The following is a 19,226-nucleotide window of genomic DNA, read 5'->3' as shown; positions in this document are numbered from 1 at the left end:
AGGATCACTTTAACTCGCCGCCTTCCGGTTTGCAAAATAGTCACTTAATACATGCAATTTTAGCCACGTTTGTGTTATAATTTATGCAATTCGTAGCCATACAGTGTTTTATGACCAACGCACAAACTTTTTGCTTCCAACCTTCCACAATACAGTGGAACGGCCCCGAAATGAGGGAGAGATGAATTGGGTCCGAGGAACCTGTTCAACCGGACATTGAACCCGAAGCATGACTTCAGTGGGTTTAGGCCGGTACTTGGGAAAATCATAGCTGAAATGCTTTTAGCCTAATTGTTGTGATAAACTTATTAAATAGGTAAGTCTTAACTCTATTTGATAAGTTTTTTTTAATGCACTCTGCGTTAGCGGAGTGCAGCCTAGAGAATGGAACTCAGCGATTTGCACTTAAAAGTTAGTTTTATAAAGGGAAAATCTACAATTTGTATTGATGTTTCCGAGACAGTTCCAAATACCAAATATACAGTAAACGCAAGCAGGGGAACTATTAGAATGGCCATTACAAGTATATGGGGTGTGCTTGGAGCAATGGTTATTGCTGAAATTGTCATTTACAAAAAGTATACGCGCTCGATGAGGCTTAACTTTTTCGATCACCGAACTTAGTTTTGGCCACCAAATCGTCAATTTTAGTCCGAAATGGCTCATTTTTTGTAGGCAGTCTCCACTTGAGCCATAGTTGGGGATAAAATTAAAAATCTGGCACAGCTAACCATTTTGGACAAGTTTTTACCAATTTCCGAAAAAGTATCCGCGCTCGATGAGGCTTAACTTTTTCGATCACCGAGGCTTTTTGAGGCTCTAAAATGTGTAAATATCGAATAAAAGTATTCTATGAGGTTTGAATGCTCAAAAGAAAAAGCCTACAACACCTGGTGTTCCCAAGCGGTCACCCATCCAAGTACTAACCAGGCCCAATGTTGCTTAACTTCGGTGATCGGACGAGAACCGGTGCATTCAACATGGTATGGTCGTAGGCATTTGCGTAAGTGGGGGCGAATTTATATACAACAGTATTGTATTGTAGTCTTATATTCATATACAGGATCACTTTAACTTGCCGCCTTGCGTTTTGCAAAATAGTCACTTAATACATGCAATTTTAGCCACGTTTGTGTTATAATTTATGCAATTCGTAGCCATACAGTGTTTTATGACCAACGCACAAACTTTTTGCTTCCAACCTTCCACAATGCAGTGGAACGGCCCCAAAACAAGGGAGAGATGAATTGGGTCCGAGGAACCTGTTCAACCGGACATTGAACCGGAGGCATGACTTCAGTGGGTTTAGGCCGGTACTTGGGAAAATCATAGCTCAATTGCTTTTAGCCTAATTGTTGTGATAAACTTATTAAATAGGTAAGTATCAACTCTATTTGATAAGTTTTATTTGAATGCACTCTGCGTTAGCGGAGTGCAGCCTAAAGAATGGAACTCAGCGATTTGCACTAACTTAAAAGTTAGTTTAATAAAGGGAAATTTTACAATTAGTATTGATGTTTCCGAGACAGTTCCAAATACCAAATATACAGTAAACGCAAGCAGGGGAACTTTTAGAATGGCCTTTACAAGTATATGGGGTGTGCTTGGAGCAATGGTTATTGCTGAAATTGTCATTTACAAAAAGTATCCGCGCTCGATGAGGCTTAAATTTTTCGATCACCGAACTTTGTTTTGGCCACCAAATCGTCAATTTTAGTCCGAATTGGCTCATTTTTTTAAGCATGCTCCACTTGAGCCATAATTGGGGATAAAATAAAAAAATCTTGCACAGCGAACCATTTTGGACAAGTTTTTACCAATTTCCAAAAAAGTATCCGCGCTCGATGAGGCTTAACTTTTTCGATCACCGAACTTTGTTTTGGCCACCAAATCGTCAATTTTAGTCCGAATTGGCTCATTTTTTGTGGGCATGCTCCACTTGAGTCATAGTTGGGAATAAAACAAAAAAATTGGGCAAAGCGAACTATTTTGGACACGTGTTTACCGATTTTCAAAAAAGTATCCGCGCTCGATCAGGCTTAACTTTTTCGATCACCGAACTTAGTTTTGGCCACCAAATCGTCAATTTTAGTCCGAAATGGCTCATTTTTTGTAAGCATGCTCCACTTGAGCCATAGTTGGGGATAAAATTAAAAAAATCTGGCACAGCGAACCATTTTGGACAAGTTTTTACCAATTTCCAAAAAAGTATCCGCGCTCGATGAGGCTTAACTTTTTCGATCACCGAACTTTGTTTTGGCCACCAAATCGTCAATTTTAGTCCGAATTGGCTCATTTTTTGTGGGCATGCTCCACTTGAGTCATAGTTGGGGATAAAATTAAAAAAATCTGGCACAGCGAACCATTTTGGACAAGTTTTTACCAATTTCCAAAAAAGTATCCGCGCTCGATGAGGCTTAACTTTTTCGATCACCGAGGCTTTTTGAGGCTCTAAAATGTGTAAATATCGAATAAAAGTATTCTATGAGGTTTGAATACTCAAAAGAAAAAGCCTACAACACCTGGTGTTCCCAAGCGGTCACCCATCCAAGTACTAACCAGGCCCAATGTTGCTTAACTTCGGTGATCGGACGAGAACCGGTGCATTCAACATGGTATGGTCGTAGGCATTTGCGTAAGTGGGGGCGAATTTATATACAACAGTATTGTATTGTAGTCTTATATTCATATACAGGATCACTTTAACTTGCCGCCTTGCGTTTTGCAAAATAGTCACTTAATACATGCAATTTTAGCCACGTTTGTGTTATAATTTATGCAATTCGTAGCCATACAGTGTTTTATGACCAACGCACAAACTTTTTGCTTCCAACCTTCCACAATACAGTGGAACGGCCCCAAAACAAGGGAGAGATGAATTGGGTCCGAGGAACCTGTTCAACCGGACATTGAACCGGAGGCATGACTTCAGTGGGTTTAGGCCGGTACTTGGGAAAATCATAGCTCAATTGCTTTTAGCCTAATTGTTGTGATAAACTTATTAAATAGGTAAGTATCAACTCTATTTGATAAGTTTTATTTGAATGCACTCTGCGTTAGCGGAGTGCAGCCTAAAGAATGGAACTCAGCGATTTGCACTAACTTAAAAGTTAGTTTAATAAAGGGAAATTTTACAATTAGTATTGATGTTTCCGAGACAGTTCCAAATACCAAATATACAGTAAACGCAAGCAGGGGAACTTTTAGAATGGCCTTTACAAGTATATGGGGTGTGCTTGGAGCAATGGTTATTGCTGAAATTGTCATTTACAATAAGTATCCGCGCTCGATGAGGCTTAACTTTTTCGATCACCGAACTTTGTTTTGGCCACCAAATCGTCAATTTTAGTCCGAATTGGCTCATTTTTTGTAAGCATGCTCCACTTGAGCCATAATTGGGGATAAAATAAAAAAATCTGGCACAGCGAACCATTTTGGACAAGTTTTTACCAATTTCCAAAAAAGTATCCGCGCTCGATGAGGCTTAACTTTTTCGATCACCGAACTTTGTTTTGGCCACCAAATCGTCAATTTTAGTCCGAATTGGCTCATTTTTTGTGGGCATGCTCCACTTGAGTCATAGTTGGGAATAAAACAAAAAAATTGGGCAAAGCGAACTATTTTGGACACGTGTTTACCGATTTTCAAAAAAGTATCCGCGCTCGATCAGGCTTAACTTTTTCGATCACCGAACTTAGTTTTGGCCACCAAATCGTCAATTTTAGTCCGAAATGGCTCATTTTTTGTAAGCATGCTCCACTTGAGCCATAGTTGGGGATAAAATAAAAAATCTGGCACAGCGAACCATTTTGGACAAGTTTTCACCAATTTCCAAAAAAGTATCCGCGCTCGATGAGGCTTAACTTTTTCGATCACCGAACTTTGTTTTGGCCACCAAATTGTCAATTTTAGTCCGAATTGGCTCATTTTTTGTGGGCATGCTCCACTTGAGTCATAGTTGGGAATAAAATAAAAAAAAATCTGGCACAGCGAACCATTTTGGACAAGTTTTTACCAATTTCCAAAAAAGTATCCGCGCTCGATGAGGCTTAACTTTTTCGATCACCGAACTTTGTTTTGGCCACCAAATCGTCAATTTTAGTCCGAATTGGCTCATTTTTTGTGGGCATGCTCCACTTGAGTCGTAGTTGGGAATAAAACCAAAAAAATTGGGCAAAAAGAACTATTTTGGACACGTTTTTACCGATTTTCAAAAAAGTATCCGCGCTCGATCAGGCTTAACTTTTTCGATCACCGAACTTAGTTTTGGCCACCAAATCGTCAATTTGAGTCCGAATTGGCTCATTTTTTGTGGGCATGCTCCACTTGAGTAGTAGTTGGGAATAAAACAAAAAAATTGGGCAAAGCGAACTATTTTGGACACGTTTTTACCGATTTTCAAAAAAGTATCCGGGCTCGATCAGGCTTAACTTTTTCGATCACCGAACTTAGTTTTGGCCACCAAATCGTCAATTTTAGTCCGAAATGGCTCATTTCTTGTAAGCATGCTCCACTTGAGCCACAGTTGGGGATAAAATAAAAAAAATCTGGCACAGCGAACCATTTTGGACAAGTTTTTACCAATTTCCAAAAAAGTATCCGCGCTCGATGAGGCTTAACTTTTTCGATCACCGAACATTGTTTTGGCCACCAAATCGTCAATTTTAGTCCGAATTGGCTCATTTTTTGTGGGCATGCTCCACTTGAGTCGTAGTTGGGAATAAAACCAAAAAAATTGGGCAAAGCGAACTATTTTGGACACGTTTTTACCGATTTTCAAAAAAGTATCCGCGCTCGATCGGGCTTAACTTTTTCGATCACCGAACTTAGTTTTGGCCACCAAATCGTCAATTTTAGTCCGAATTGGCTCATTTTTTGTGGGCATGCTCCACTTGAGTCGTAGTTGGGAATAAAACAAAAAAATTGGGCAAAGCGAACTATTTTGGACACGTTTTTACCGATTTTCAAAAAAGTATCCGCGCTCGATCAGGCTTAACTTTTTCGATCACCGAACTTAGTTTTGGCCACCAAATCGTCAATTTTAGTCCGAAATGGCTCATTTTTTGTAAGCATGCTCCACTTGAGCCACAGTTGGGGATAAATTAAAAAAATCTGGCACAGCGAACCATTTTGGACAAGTTTTCACCAATTTCCAAAAAAGTATCCGCGCTCGATGAGGCTTAACTTTTTCGATCACCGAACTTTGTTTTGGCCACCAAATCGTCAATTTTAGTCCGAATTGGCTCATTTTTTGTGGGCATGCTCCACTTGAGTCATAGTTGGGGATAAAATAAAAAAAATCTGGCACAGCGAACCATTTTGGACAAGTTTTTACCAATTTCCAAAAAAGTATCCGCGCTCGATGAGGCTTAACTTTTTCGATCACCGAACTTTGTTTTGGCCACCAAATCGTCAATTTTAGTCCGAATTGGCTCATTTTTTGTGGGCATGCTCCACTTGAGTCGTAGTTGGGAATAAAACCAAAAAAATTGGGCAAAGTGAACTATTTTGGACACGTTTTTACCGATTTTCAAAAAAGTATCCGCGCTCGATCAGGCTTAACTTTTTCGATCACCGAACTTAGTTTTGGCCACCAAATCGTCAATTTTAGTCCGAATTGGCTCATTTTTTGTGGGCATGCTCCACTTGAGTCGTAGTTGGGAATAAAACAAAAAAATTGGGCAAAGCGAACTATTTTGGACACGTTTTTACCGATTTTCAAAAAAGTATCCGCGCTCGATCAGGCTTAACTTTTTCGATCACCGAACTTAGTTTTGGCCACCAAATCGTCAATTTTAGTCCGAAATGGCTCATTTTTTGGAATCATGCTCCACTTGAGCCACAGTTGGGGATAAAATAAAAAAATCTGGCACAGCGAACCATTTTGGACAAGTTTTCACCAATTTCCAAAAAAGTATCCGCGCTCGATGAGGCTTAACTTTTTCGATCACCGAACTTTGTTTTGGCCACCAAATCGTCAATTTTAGTCCGAATTGGCTCATTTTTTGTGGGCATGCTCCACTTGAGTCATAGTTGGGGATAAAATAAAAAAAATCTGGCACAGCGAACCATTTTGGACAAGTTTTTACCAATTTCCAAAAAAGTATCCGCGCTCGATGAGGCTTAACTTTTTCGATCACCGAGGCTTTTTGAGGCTCTAAAATGTGTAAATATCGAATAAAAGTATTCTATGAGGTTTGAATACTCAAAAGAAAAAGCCTACAACACCTGGTGTTCCCAAGCGGTCACCCATCCAAGTACTAACCAGGCCCAATGTTGCTTAACTTCGGTGATCGGACGAGAACCGGTGCATTCAACATGGTATGGTCGTAGGCATTTGCGTAAGTGGGGGCGAATTTATATACAACAGTATTGTATTGTAGTCTTATATTCATATACAGGATCACTTTAACTCGCCGCCTTGCGGTTTGCAAAATAGTCACTTAATACATGCAATTTTAGCCACGTTTGTGTTATAATTTATGCAATTCGTAGCCATACAGTGTATTATGACTAACGCACAAACTTTTTGCTTCCAACCTTCCACAATACAGTGGAACGGCCCCAAAACAAGGGAGAGATGAATTTGGTCCGAGGAACCTGTTCAACCGGACATTGAACCGGAGGCATGACTTCAGTGGGTTTAGGCCGGTACTTGGGAAAATCATAGCTCAAATGCTTTTAGCCTAATTGTTGTGATAAACTTATTAAATAGGTAAGTATCAACTCTATTTGATAAGTTTTATTTGAATGCACTCTGCGTTAGCGGAGTGCAGCCTAAAGAATGGAACTCAGCGCTTTGCACTAACTTAAAAGTTAGTTTAATAAAGGGAAATTTTACAATTAGTATTGATGTTTCCGAGACAGTTCCAAATACCAAATATACAGTAAACACAAGCAGGGGAACTTTTAGAATGGCCTTTACAAGTATATGGGGTGTGCTTGGAGCAATGGTTATTGCTGAAATTGTCAGTTACAAAAAGTATCCGCGCTCGATGAGGCTTAACTTTTTCGATCACCGAACTTTGTTTTGGCCACCAAATCGTCAATTTTAGTCCGAATTGGCTCATTTTTTGTGGGCATGCTCCACTTGAGTCATAGTTGGGGATAAAATAAAAAAAATTTTGCACAGCGAACCATTTTGGACAAGTTTTTACCAATTTCCAAAAAAGTATCCGCGCTCGATGAGGCTTAACTTTTTCGATCACCGAACTTTGTTTTGGCCACCAAATCGTCAATTTTAGTCCGAAATGGCTCATTTTTTGTAATCATGCTCCACTTGAGCCACAGTTGGGGATAAAATAAAAAAATCTGGCACAGCGAACCATTTTGGACAAGTTTTCACCAATTTCCAAAAAAGTATCCGCGCTCGATGAGGCTTAACTTTTTCGATCACCGAACTTTGTTTTGGCCACCAAATCGTCAATTTTAGTCCGAATTGGCTCATTTTTTGTGGGCATGCTCCACTTGAGTCGTAGTTGGGAATAAAACAAAAAAATTGGGCAAAGCGAACTATTTTGGACACGTTTTTACCGATTTTCGAAAAAGTATCCGCGCTCGATCAGGCTTAACTTTTTCGATCACCGAACTTAGTTTTGGCCACCAAATCGTCAATTTTAGTCCGAAATGGCTCATTTTTTGTAATCATGCTCCACTTGAGCCACAGTTGGGGATAAAATAAAAAAATCTGGCACAGCGAACCATTTTGGACAAGTTTTCACCAATTTCCAAAAAAGTATCCGCGCTCGATGAGGCTTAACTTTTTCGATCACCGAACTTTGTTTTGGCCACCAAATCGTCAATTTTAGTCCGAATTGGCTCATTTTTTGTGGGCATGCTCCACTTGAGTCATAGTTGGGGATAAAATAAAAAAAAATTTGGCACAGCGAACCATTTTGGACAAGTTTTTACCAATTTCCAAAAAAGTATCCGCGCTCGATGAGGCTTAACTTTTTCGATCACCGAACTTTGTTTTGGCCACCAAATCGTCAACTTTAGTCCGAATTGGCTCATTTTTTGTGGGCATGCTCCACTTGAGTCGTAGTTGGGAATAAAAGAAAAAAATTGGGCAAAGCGAACTATTTTGGACACGTTTTTACCGATTTTCGAAAAAGTATCCGCGCTCGATCAGGCTTAACTTTTTCGATCACCGAACTTAGTTTTGGCCACCAAATCGTCAATTTTAGTCCGAAATGGCTCATTTTTTGTAATCATGCTCCACTTGAGCCACAGTTGGGGATAAAATAAAAAAATCTGGCACAGCGAACCATTTTGGACAAGTTTTCACCAATTTCCAAAAAAGTATCCGCGCTCGATGAGGCTTAACTTTTTCGATCACCGAACTTAGTTTTGGCCACCAAATCGTCAATTTTAGTCCGAATTGGCTCATTTTTTGTGGGCATGCTCCACTTGAGTCATAGTTGGGGATAAAATAAAAAAAATCTGGCACAGCGAACCATTTTGGACAAGTTTTTACCAATTTCCAAAAAAGTATCCGCGCTCGATGAGGCTTAACTTTTTCGATCACCGAACTTTGTTTTGGCCACCAAATCGTCAATTTTAGTCCGAATTGGCTCATTTTTTGTGGGCATGCTCCACTTGAGTCACAGTTGGGAATAAAACAAAAAAATTGGGCAAAGCGAACTATTTTGGACACGTTTTTACCGATTTTCAAAAAAGTATCCGCGCTCGATCAGGCTTAACTTTTTCGATCACCGAACTTAGTTTTGGCCACCAAATCGTCAATTTTAGTCCGAAATGGCTCATTTTTTGTAAGCATGCTCCACTTGAGCCATAGTTGGGGATAAAATAAAAAAATCTGGCACAGCGAACCATTTTGGACAAGTTTTCACCAATTTCCAAAAAAGTATCCGCGCTCGATGAGGCTTAACTTTTTCGATCACCGAACTTTGTTTTGGCCACCAAATCGTCAATTTTACTCCGAATTGGCTCATTTTTTGTGGGCATGCTCCACTTGAGTCATAGTTGGGGATAAAATAAAAAAAATCTGGCACAGCGAACCATTTTGGACAAGTTTTTACCAATTTCCAAAAAAGTATCCGCGCTCGATGAGGCTTAACTTTTTCGATCACCGAACTTTGTTTTGGCCACCAAATCGTCAATTTTAGTCCGAATTGGCTCATTTTTTGTGGGCATGCTCCACTTGAGTCATAGTTGGGAATAAAACAAAAAAATTGGGCAAAGCGAACTATTTTGGACACGTTTTTACCGATTTTCAAAAAAGTATCCGCGCTCGATCAGGCTTAACTTTTTCGATCACCGAACTTAGTTTTGGCCACCAAATCGTCAATTTTAGTCCGAAATGGCTCATTTTTTGTAAGCATGCTCCACTTGAGCCATAGTTGGGGATAAAATAAAAAAATCTGGCACAGCGAACCATTTTGGACAAGTTTTCACCAATTTCCAAAAAAGTATCCGCGCTCGATGAGGCTTAACTTTTTCGATCACCGAACTTTGTTTTGGCCACCAAATCGTCAATTTTAGTCCGAATTGGCTCATTTTTTGTGGGCATGCTCCACTTGAGTCATAGTTGGGGATAAAATAAAAAAAATCTGGCACAGCGAACCATTTTGGACAAGTTTTTACCAATTTCCAAAAAAGTATCCGCGCTCGATGAGGCTTAACTTTTTCGATCACCGAACTTTGTTTTGGCCACCAAATCGTCAATTTTAGTCCGAATTGGCTCATTTTTTGTGGGCATGCTCCACTTGAGTCACAGTTGGGAATAAAACAAAAAAATTGGGCAAAGCGAACTATTTTGGACACGTTTTTACCGATTTTCAAAAAAGTATCCGCGCTCGATCAGGCTTAACTTTTTCGATCACCGAACTTAGTTTTGGCCACCAAATCGTCAATTTTAGTCCGAAATGGCTCATTTTTTGTAAGCATGCTCCACTTGAGCCATAGTTGGGGATAAAATAAAAAAATCTGGCACAGCGAACCATTTTGGACAAGTTTTCACCAATTTCCAAAAAAGTATCCGCGCTCGATGAGGCTTAACTTTTTCGATCACCGAACTTTGTTTTGGCCACCAAATCGTCAATTTTAGTCCGAATTGGCTCATTTTTTGTGGGCATGCTCCACTTGAGTCATAGTTGGGGATAAAATAAAAAAAATCTGGCACAGCGAACCATTTTGGACAAGTTTTTACCAATTTCCAAAAAAGTATCCGCGCTCGATGAGGGTTAACTTTTTCGATCACCGAACTTTGTTTTGGCCACCAAATCGTCAATTTTAGTCCGAATTGGCTCATTTTTTGTGGGCATGCTCCACTTGAGTCACAGTTGGGAATAAAACAAAAAAATTGGGCAAAGCGAACTATTTTGGACACGTTTTTACCGATTTTCAAAAAAGTATCCGCGCTCGATCAGGCTTAACTTTTTCGATCACCGAACTTAGTTTTGGCCACCAAATCGTCAATTTTAGTCCGAAATGGCTCATTTTTTGTAAGCATGCTCCACTTGAGCCATAGTTGGGGATAAAATAAAAAAATCTGGCACAGCGAACCATTTTGGACAAGTTTTCACCAATTTCCAAAAAAGTATCCGCGCTCGATGAGGCTTAACTTTTTCGATCACCGAACTTTGTTTTGGCCACCAAATCGTCAATTTTACTCCGAATTGGCTCATTTTTTGTGGGCATGCTCCACTTGAGTCATAGTTGGGGATAAAATAAAAAAAATCTGGCACAGCGAACCATTTTGGACAAGTTTTTACCAATTTCCAAAAAAGTATCCGCGCTCGATGAGGCTTAACTTTTTCGATCACCGAACTTTGTTTTGGCCACCAAATCGTCAATTTTAGTCCGAATTGGCTCATTTTTTGTGGGCATGCTCCACTTGAGTCATAGTTGGGAATAAAACAAAAAAATTGGGCAAAGCGAACTATTTTGGACACGTTTTTACCGATTTTCAAAAAAGTATCCGCGCTCGATCAGGCTTAACTTTTTCGATCACCGAACTTAGTTTTGGCCACCAAATCGTCAATTTTAGTCCGAAATGGCTCATTTTTTGTAAGCATGCTCCACTTGAGCCATAGTTGGGGATAAAATAAAAAAATCTGGCACAGCGAACCATTTTGGACAAGTTTTCACCAATTTCCAAAAAAGTATCCGCGCTCGATGAGGCTTAACTTTTTCGATCACCGAACTTTGTTTTGGCCACCAAATCGTCAATTTTAGTCCGAATTGGCTCATTTTTTGTGGGCATGCTCCACTTGAGTCATGGTTGGGGATAAAATAAAAAAAATCTGGCACAGCGAACCATTTTGGACAAGTTTTTACCAATTTCCAAAAAAGTATCCGCGCTCGATGAGGCTTAACTTTTTCGATCACCGAACTTTGTTTTGGCCACCAAATCGTCAATTTTAGTCCGAATTGGCTCATTTTTTGTGGGCATGCTCCACTTGAGTCATAGTTGGGAATAAAACAAAAAAATTGGGCAAAGCGAACTATTTTGGACACGTTTTTACCGATTTTCAAAAAAGTATCCGCGCTCGATCAGGCTTAACTTTTTCGATCACCGAACTTAGTTTTGGCCACCAAATCGTCAATTTTAGTCCGAAATGGCTCATTTTTTGTAAGCATGCTCCACTTGAGCCATAGTTGGGGATAAAATAAAAAAATCTGGCACAGCGAACCATTTTGGACAAGTTTTCACCAATTTCCAAAAAAGTATCCGCGCTCGATGAGGCTTAACTTTTTCGATCACCGAACTTTGTTTTGGCCACCAAATCGTCAATTTTAGTCCGAATTGGCTCATTTTTTGTGGGCATGCTCCACTTCAGTCATGGTTGGGGATAAAATAAAAAAAATCTGGCACAGCGAACCATTTTGGACAAGTTTTTACCAATTTCCAAAAAAGTATCCGCGCTCGATGAGGCTTAACTTTTTCGATCACCGAACTTTGTTTTGGCCACCAAATCGTCAATTTTAGTCCGAATTGGCTCATTTTTTGTGGGCATGCTCCACTTGAGTCATAGTTGGGAATAAAACAAAAAAATTGGGTAAAGCGAACTATTTTGGACACGTTTTTACCGATTTTCAAAAAAGTATCCGCGCTCGATCAGGCTTAACTTTTTCGATCACCGAACTTAGTTTTGGCCACCAAATCGTCAATTTTAGTCCGAAATGGCTCATTTTTTGTACGCATGCTCCACTTGAGCCATAGTTGGGGATAAAATAAAAAAATCTGGCACAGCGAACCATTTTGGACAAGATTTCACCAATTTCCAAAAAAGTATCCGCGCTCGATGAGGCTTAACTTTTTCGATCACCGAACTTTGTTTTGGCCACCAAATCGTCAATTTTACTCCGAATTGGCTCATTTTTTGTGGGCATGCTCCACTTGAGTCATAGTTGGGGATAAAATAAAAAAAATTTGGCACAGCGAACCATTTTGGACAAGTTTTTACCAATTTCCAAAAAAGTATCCGCGCTCGATGAGGCTTAACTTTTTCGATCACCGAGGCTTTTTGAGGCTCTAAAATGTGTAAATATCGAATAAAAGTATTCTATGAGGTTTGAATACTCAAAAGAAAAAGCCTACAACACCTGGTGTTCCCAAGCGGTCACCCATCCAAGTACTAACCAGGCCCAATGTTGCTTAACTTCGGTGATCGGACGAGAACCGGTGCATTCAACATGGTATGGTCGTAGGAATTTGCGTAAGTGGGGGCGAATTTATATACAACAGTATTGTATTGTAGTCTTATATTCATATACAGGATCACTTTAACTCGCCGCCTTGCGGTTTGCAAAATAGTCACTTAATACATGCAATTTTAGCGACGTTTGTGTTATAATTTATGCAATTCGTAGCCATACAGTGTATTATGACTAACGCACAAACTTTTTGCTTCCAACCTTCCACAATACAGTGGAACGGCCCCAAAACAAGGGAGAGATGAATTGGGTCCGAGGAACCTGTTCAACCGGACATTGAACCGGAGGCATGACTTCAGTGGGTTTAGGCCGGTACTTGGGAAAATCATAGCTCAATTGCTTTTAGCCTAATTGTTGTGATAAACTTATTAAATAGGTAAGTATCAACTCTATTTGATAAGTTTTATTTGAATGCACTCTGCGTTAGCGGAGTGCAGCCTAAAGAATGGAACTCAGCGATTTGCACTAACTTAAAAGTTAGTTTAATAAAGGGAAATTTTACAATTAGTATTGATGTTTCCGAGACAGTTCCAAATACCAAATATACAGTAAACGCAAGCAGGGGAACTTTTAGAATGGCCTTTACAAGTATATGGGGTGTGCTTGGAGCAATGGTTATTGCTGAAATTGTCATTTACAAAAAGTATCCGCGCTCGATGAGGCTTAACTTTTTCGATCACCGAACATAGTTTTGGCCACCAAATCGTCAATTTTAGTCCGAAATGGCTCATTTTTTGTAAGCATGCTCCACTTGAGCCATAGTTGGGGATAAAATAAAAAAATCTGGCACAGCGAACCATTTTGGACAAGTTTTCACCAATTTCCAAAAAAGTATCCGCGCTCGATGAGGCTTAGCTTTTTCGATCACCGAACTTTGTTTTGGCCACCAAATCGTCAATTTTAGTCCGAATTGGCTCATTTTTTGTGGGCATGCTCCACTTGAGTCATAGTTGGGGATAAAATAAAAAAAATCTGGCACAGCGAGCCATTTTGGACAAGTTTTTAACAATTTCCAAAAAAGTATCCGCGCTCGATGAGGCTTAACTTTTTCGATCACCGAGGCTTTTTGAGGCTCTAAAATGTGAAAATATCGAATAAAAGTATCCTATGAGGTTTGAATACTCAAAAGAAAAAGCCTAAAACACCTGGTGTTCCCAAGCGGTCACCCATCCAAGTACTAACCAGGCCCAATGTTGCTTAACTTCGGTGATCGGACGAGAACCGGTGCATTCAACATGGTATGGTCGTAGGAATTTGCGTAAGTGGGGGCGAATTTATATACAACAGTATTGTATTGTAGTCTTATATTCATATACAGGATCACTTTAACTCGCCGCCTTGCGGTTTGCAAAATAGTCACTTAATACATGCAATTTTAGCCACGTTTGTGTTATAATTTATGCAATTCGTAGCCATACAGTGTATTATGACCAACGCACAAACTTTTTGCTTCCAACCTCCCACAATACAGTGGAACGGCCCCAAAACAAGGGAGAGATGAATTGGGTCCGAGGAACCTGTTCAACCGGACATTGAACCGGAGGCATGACTTCAGTGGGTTTAGGCCGGTACTTGGGAAAATCATAGCTCAATTGCTTTTAGCCTAATTGTTGTGATAAACTTATTAAATAGGTAAGTATCAACTCTAATTGATAAGTTTTATTTGAATGCACTCTGCGTTAGCGGAGTGCAGCCTAAAGAATGGAACTGAGCGATTTGCACTAACATAAAAGTTAGTTTAATAAAGGGAAATTTTACAATTAGTATTGATGTTTCCGAGACAGTTCCAAATACCAAATATACAGTAAACGCAAGCAGGGGAACTTTTAGAATGGCCTTTACAAGTATATGGGGTGTGCTTGGAGCAATGGTTATTGCTGAAATTGTCATTTACAAAAAGTATCCGCGCTCGATGAGGCTTAACTTTTTCGATCACCGAACTTAGTTTTGGCCACCAAATCGTCAATTTTAGTCCGAAATGGCTCATTTTTTGTAAGCATGCTCCACCTGAGCCATAGTTGGGGACAAAAATAAAAAAATCTGGCACAGCGAACCATTTTGGACAAGTTTTCACCAATTTCCAAAAAAGTATCCGCGCTCGATGAGGCTTAGCTTTTTCGATCACCGAACTTTGTTTTGGCCACCAAATCGTCAATTTTAGTCCGAATTGGCTCATTTTTTGTGGGCATGCTCCACTTGAGTCATAGTTGGGGATAAAATAAAAAAAATCTGGCACAGCGAGCCATTTTGGACAAGTTTTTAACAATTTCCAAAAAAGTATCCGCGCTCGATGAGGCTTAACTTTTTCGATCACCGAGGCTTTTTGAGGCTCTAAAATGTGAAAATATCGAATAAAAGTATTCTATGAGGTTTGAATACTCAAAAGAAAAAGCCTAAAACACCTGGTGTTCCCAAGCGGTCACCCATCCAAGTACTAACCAGGCCCAATGTTGCTTAACTTCGGTGATCGGACGAGAACCGGTGCATTCAACATGGTATGGTCGTAGGAATTTGCGTAAGTGGGGGCGAATTTATATACAACAGTATTGTATTGTAGTCTTATATTCATATACAGGATCACTTTAACTCGCCGCCTTGCGGTTTGCAAAATAGTCACTTAATACATGCAATTTTAGCCACGTTTGTGTTATAATTTATGCAATTCGTAGCCATACAGTGTATTATGACCAACGCACAAACTTTTTGCTTCCAACCTCCCACAATACAGTGGAACGGCCCCAAAACAAGGGAGAGATGAATTGGGTCCGAGGAACCTGTTCAACCGGACATTGAACCGGAGGCATGACTTCAGTGGGTTTAGGCCGGTACTTGGGAAAATCATAGCTCAATTGCTTTTAGCCTAATTGTTGTGATAAACTTATTAAATAGGTAAGTATCAACTCTAATTGATAAGTTTTATTTGAATGCACTCTGCGTTAGCGGAGTGCAGCCTAAAGAATGGAACTGAGCGATTTGCACTAACATAAAAGTTAGTTTAATAAAGGGAAATTTTACAATTAGTATTGATGTTTCCGAGACAGTTCCAAATACCAAATATACAGTAAACGCAAGCAGGGGAACTATTAGAATGGCCTTTACAAGTATATGGGGTGTGCTTGGAGCAATGGTTATTGCTGAAATTGTCATTTACAAAAAGTATCCGCGCTCGATGAGGCTTAACTTTTTCGATCACCGAACATAGTTTTGGCCACCAAATCGTCAATTTTAGTCCGAAATGGCTCATTTTTTGTAAGCATGCTCCACTTGAGCCATAATTGGGGATAAAATAAAAAAATCTGGCACAGCGAACCATTTTGGACAAGTTTTCACCAATTTCCAAAAAAGTACCCGCGCTCGATGAGGCCTAACTTTTTCGCTCACCGAACTTTGTTTTGGCCACCAAATCGTCAATTTTAGTCCGAATTGGCTCATTTTTTGTGGGCATGCTCCACTTGAGCCATAGTTGGGGATAAAATAAAAAAAATCTGGCACAGCGAACCATTTTGGACAAGTTTTTACCAATTTCCAAAAAAGTATCCGCGCTCGATGAGGCTTAACTTTTTCGATCACCGAGGCTTTTTGAGGCTCTAAAATGTGTAAATATCGAATAAAAGTATTCTATGAGGTTTGAATACTCAAAAGAAAAAGCCTACAACACCTGGTGTTCCCAAGCGGTCACCCATCCAAGTACTAACCAGGCCCAATGTTGCTTAACTTCGGTGATCGGACGAGAACCGGTGCATTCAACATGGTATGGTCGTAGGCATTTGCGTAAGTGGGGGCGAATTTATATACAACAGTATTGTATTGTAGTCTTGTATTCATATACAGGATCACTTTAACTCGCCGCCTTGCGGTTTGCAAAATAGTCACTTAATACATGCAATTTTAGCCACGTTTGTGTTATAATTTATGCAATTCGTAGCCATACAGTGTATTATGACCAACGCACAAACTTTTTGCTTCCAACCTTCCACAATACAGTGGAACGGCCCCAAAACAAGGGAGAGATGAATTGGGTCCGAGGAACCTGTTCAACCGGACATTGAACCGGAGGCATGACTTCAGTGGGTTTAGGCCGGTACTTGGGAAAATCATAGCTCAATTGCTTTTAGCCTAATTGTTGTGATAAACTTATTAAATAGGTAAGTATCAACTCTATTTGATAAGTTTTATTTGAATGCACTCTGCGTTAGCGGAGTGCAGCCTAAAGAATGGAACTCAGCGATTTGCACAACTTAAAAGTTAGTTTAATAAAGGGAAATTTTACAATTAGTATTGATGTTTCCGAGACAGTTCCAAATACCAAATATACAGTAAACGCAAGCAGGGGAACTTTTAGAATGGCCTTTACAAGTATATGGGGTGTGCTTGGAGCAATGGTTATTGCTGAAATTGTCATTTACAAAAAGTATCCGCGCTCGATGAGGCTTAACTTTTTCGATCACCGAACATAGTTTTGGCCACCAAATCGTCAATTTTAGTCCGAAATGGCTCATTTTTTGTAAGCATGCTCCACTTGAGCCATAGTTGGGGATAAAATAAAAAAATCTGGCACAGCGAACCATTTTGGACAAGTTTTCACCAATTTCCAAAAAAGTATCCGCGCTCGATGAGGCCTAACTTTTTCGATCACCGAATTTTGTTTTGGCCACCAAGTCGTCAATTTTAGTCCGAATTGGCTCATTTTTTGTGGGCATGCTCCACTTGAATCATAGTTGGGGATAAAATAAAAAAAATCTGGCACAGCGAACCATTTTGGACAAGTTTTTACCAATTTCCAAAAAAGTATCCGCGCTCGATGAGGCTTAACTTTTTCGATCACCGAGGCTTTTTGAGGCTCTAAAATGTGTAAATATCGAATAAAAGTATTCTATGAGGTTTGAATACTCAAAAGAAAAAGCCTACAACACCTGGTGTTCCCAAGCGGTCACCCATCCAAGTACTAACCAGGCCCAATGTTGCTTAACTTCGGTGATCGGACGAGAACCGGTGCATTCAACATGGTATGGTCGTAGGCATTTGCGTAAGTGGGGGCGAATTTATATACAACAGTATTGTATTGTAGTCTTATATTCATATACAGGATCACTTTAACTCGCCGCCTTGCGGTTTGCAAAATAGTCACTTAATACATGCAATTTTAGCCACGTTTGTGTTATAATTTATGCAATTCGTAGCCATACAGTGTATTATGACCAACGCACAAACTTTTTGCTTCCAACCTTCCACAATACAGTGGAACGGCCCGAAAACAAGGGAGAGATGAATTGGGTCCGAGGAACCTGTTCAACCGGACATCGAACCGGAGGCATGACTTCAGTGGGTTTAGGCCGGTACTTGGAAAAATCATAGCTCAATTGCTTTTAGCCTAATTGTTGTGATAAACTTATTAAACAGGTAAGTATCAACTCTATTTGATAAGTTTTATTTGAATGCACTCTGCGTTAGCGTAGTGCAGCCTAAAGAATGGAACTCAGCGATTTGCACTAACGTAAAAGTTAGTTTAATAAAGGGAAATTTTACAATTAGTATTGATGTTTCCGAGACAGTTCCAAATACCAAATATACAGTAAACGCAAGCAGGGGAACTATTAGAATGGCCTTTACAAGTATATGGGGTGTGCTTGGAGCAATGGTTATTGCTGAAATTGTCATTTACAAAAAGTATCCGCGCCCGATGAGGCTTAACTTTTTCGATCACCGAACTTAGTTTTGGCCACCAAATCGTCAATTTTAGTCCGAAATGGCTCATTTTTTGTAGGCATGCTCCACTTGAGCCATAATTGGGGATAAAATAAAAAAATCTGGCACAGCGAACCATTTTGGACAAGTTTTCACCAATTTCCAAAAAAGTATCCGCGCTCGATGAGGCTTAACTTTTTCGATCACCGAACTTTGTTTTGGCCACCAAATCGTCAATTTTAGTCCGAATTGGCTCATTTTTTGTGGGCATGCTCCACTTGAGTCATAGTTGGGGATAAAATAAAAAAAATCTGGCACAGCGAACCATTTTGAACAAGTTTTTACCAATTTCCCAAAAAGTATCCGCGCTCGATGAGGCTTAACTTTTTCGATCACCGAGGCTTTTTGAGGCTCTAAAATGTGTAAATATCAAATAAAAGCATTCTATGAGGTTTGAATACTCGAAAGAAAAAGCCTACAACACCTGGTTTTCCCAAGCGGTCACCCATCCAAGTACTAACCAGGCCCAATGTTGCTTAACTTCGGTGATCGGACGAGAACCGGTGCATTCAACATGGTATGGTCGTAGGCATTTGCGTAAGTGGGGGCGAACTTATATACAACAGTATTGTATTGTAGTCTTATATTCATATACAGGATCACTTTAACTCGCCGCCTTGCGGTTTGCAAAATAGTCACTTAATACATGCAATTTTAGCCACGTTTGTGTTATAATTTATGCAATTCGTAGCCATACAGTGTATTATGACCAACGCACAAACTTTTTGCTTCCAACCTTCCACAATACAGTGGAACGGCCCCAAAACAAGGGAGAGATGAATTGGGTCCGAGGAACCTGT

At 39.8% G+C, this 19,226-nt stretch overlaps 9 non-coding genes across 9 annotated transcripts; all 9 read right to left on the bottom strand.

Moving 5' to 3' along the window:
* Positions 1 to 878: 878 nt before the first annotated feature.
* LOC142346616 (5S ribosomal RNA) lies at positions 879 to 997 on the bottom strand. Its single transcript, XR_012759665.1, has one exon. It is a non-coding gene; the product is annotated as a 5S ribosomal RNA (ribosomal RNA).
* A 1,513-nt stretch (positions 998 to 2,510) lies between these two features.
* LOC142346613 (5S ribosomal RNA) lies at positions 2,511 to 2,629 on the bottom strand. The gene has a single exon (XR_012759663.1). It is a non-coding gene; the product is annotated as a 5S ribosomal RNA (ribosomal RNA).
* Positions 2,630 to 6,216: 3,587 nt separating this feature from the next.
* Positions 6,217 to 6,335, bottom strand: LOC142346612 (5S ribosomal RNA). The gene has a single exon (XR_012759662.1). It is a non-coding gene; the product is annotated as a 5S ribosomal RNA (ribosomal RNA).
* A 6,223-nt stretch (positions 6,336 to 12,558) lies between these two features.
* On the bottom strand, positions 12,559 to 12,677 carry LOC142346980 (5S ribosomal RNA). Its single transcript, XR_012760011.1, has one exon. It is a non-coding gene; the product is annotated as a 5S ribosomal RNA (ribosomal RNA).
* Positions 12,678 to 13,814: 1,137 nt separating this feature from the next.
* LOC142347203 (5S ribosomal RNA) lies at positions 13,815 to 13,933 on the bottom strand. Its single transcript, XR_012760218.1, has one exon. It is a non-coding gene; the product is annotated as a 5S ribosomal RNA (ribosomal RNA).
* Positions 13,934 to 15,071: 1,138 nt separating this feature from the next.
* LOC142347202 (5S ribosomal RNA) lies at positions 15,072 to 15,190 on the bottom strand. The gene has a single exon (XR_012760217.1). It is a non-coding gene; the product is annotated as a 5S ribosomal RNA (ribosomal RNA).
* Positions 15,191 to 16,327: 1,137 nt separating this feature from the next.
* LOC142346611 (5S ribosomal RNA) lies at positions 16,328 to 16,446 on the bottom strand. The gene has a single exon (XR_012759661.1). It is a non-coding gene; the product is annotated as a 5S ribosomal RNA (ribosomal RNA).
* Positions 16,447 to 17,582: 1,136 nt separating this feature from the next.
* LOC142346610 (5S ribosomal RNA) lies at positions 17,583 to 17,701 on the bottom strand. Its single transcript, XR_012759660.1, has one exon. It is a non-coding gene; the product is annotated as a 5S ribosomal RNA (ribosomal RNA).
* Positions 17,702 to 18,838: 1,137 nt separating this feature from the next.
* LOC142346495 (5S ribosomal RNA) lies at positions 18,839 to 18,957 on the bottom strand. Its single transcript, XR_012759553.1, has one exon. It is a non-coding gene; the product is annotated as a 5S ribosomal RNA (ribosomal RNA).
* Between the last annotated feature and the right edge of the window lie 269 nt (positions 18,958 to 19,226).

The sequence above is a fragment of the Convolutriloba macropyga genome, chromosome 9 (genome assembly GCF_964194025.1).
Source record: "Convolutriloba macropyga chromosome 9, txConMacr16.3, whole genome shotgun sequence".
NCBI lineage: Eukaryota > Metazoa > Xenacoelomorpha > Acoela > Convolutidae > Convolutriloba > Convolutriloba macropyga.
The sequence above is the reverse complement of the archived record's forward strand: the minus strand, read 5'-3'. Positions and strand labels throughout refer to the sequence as shown.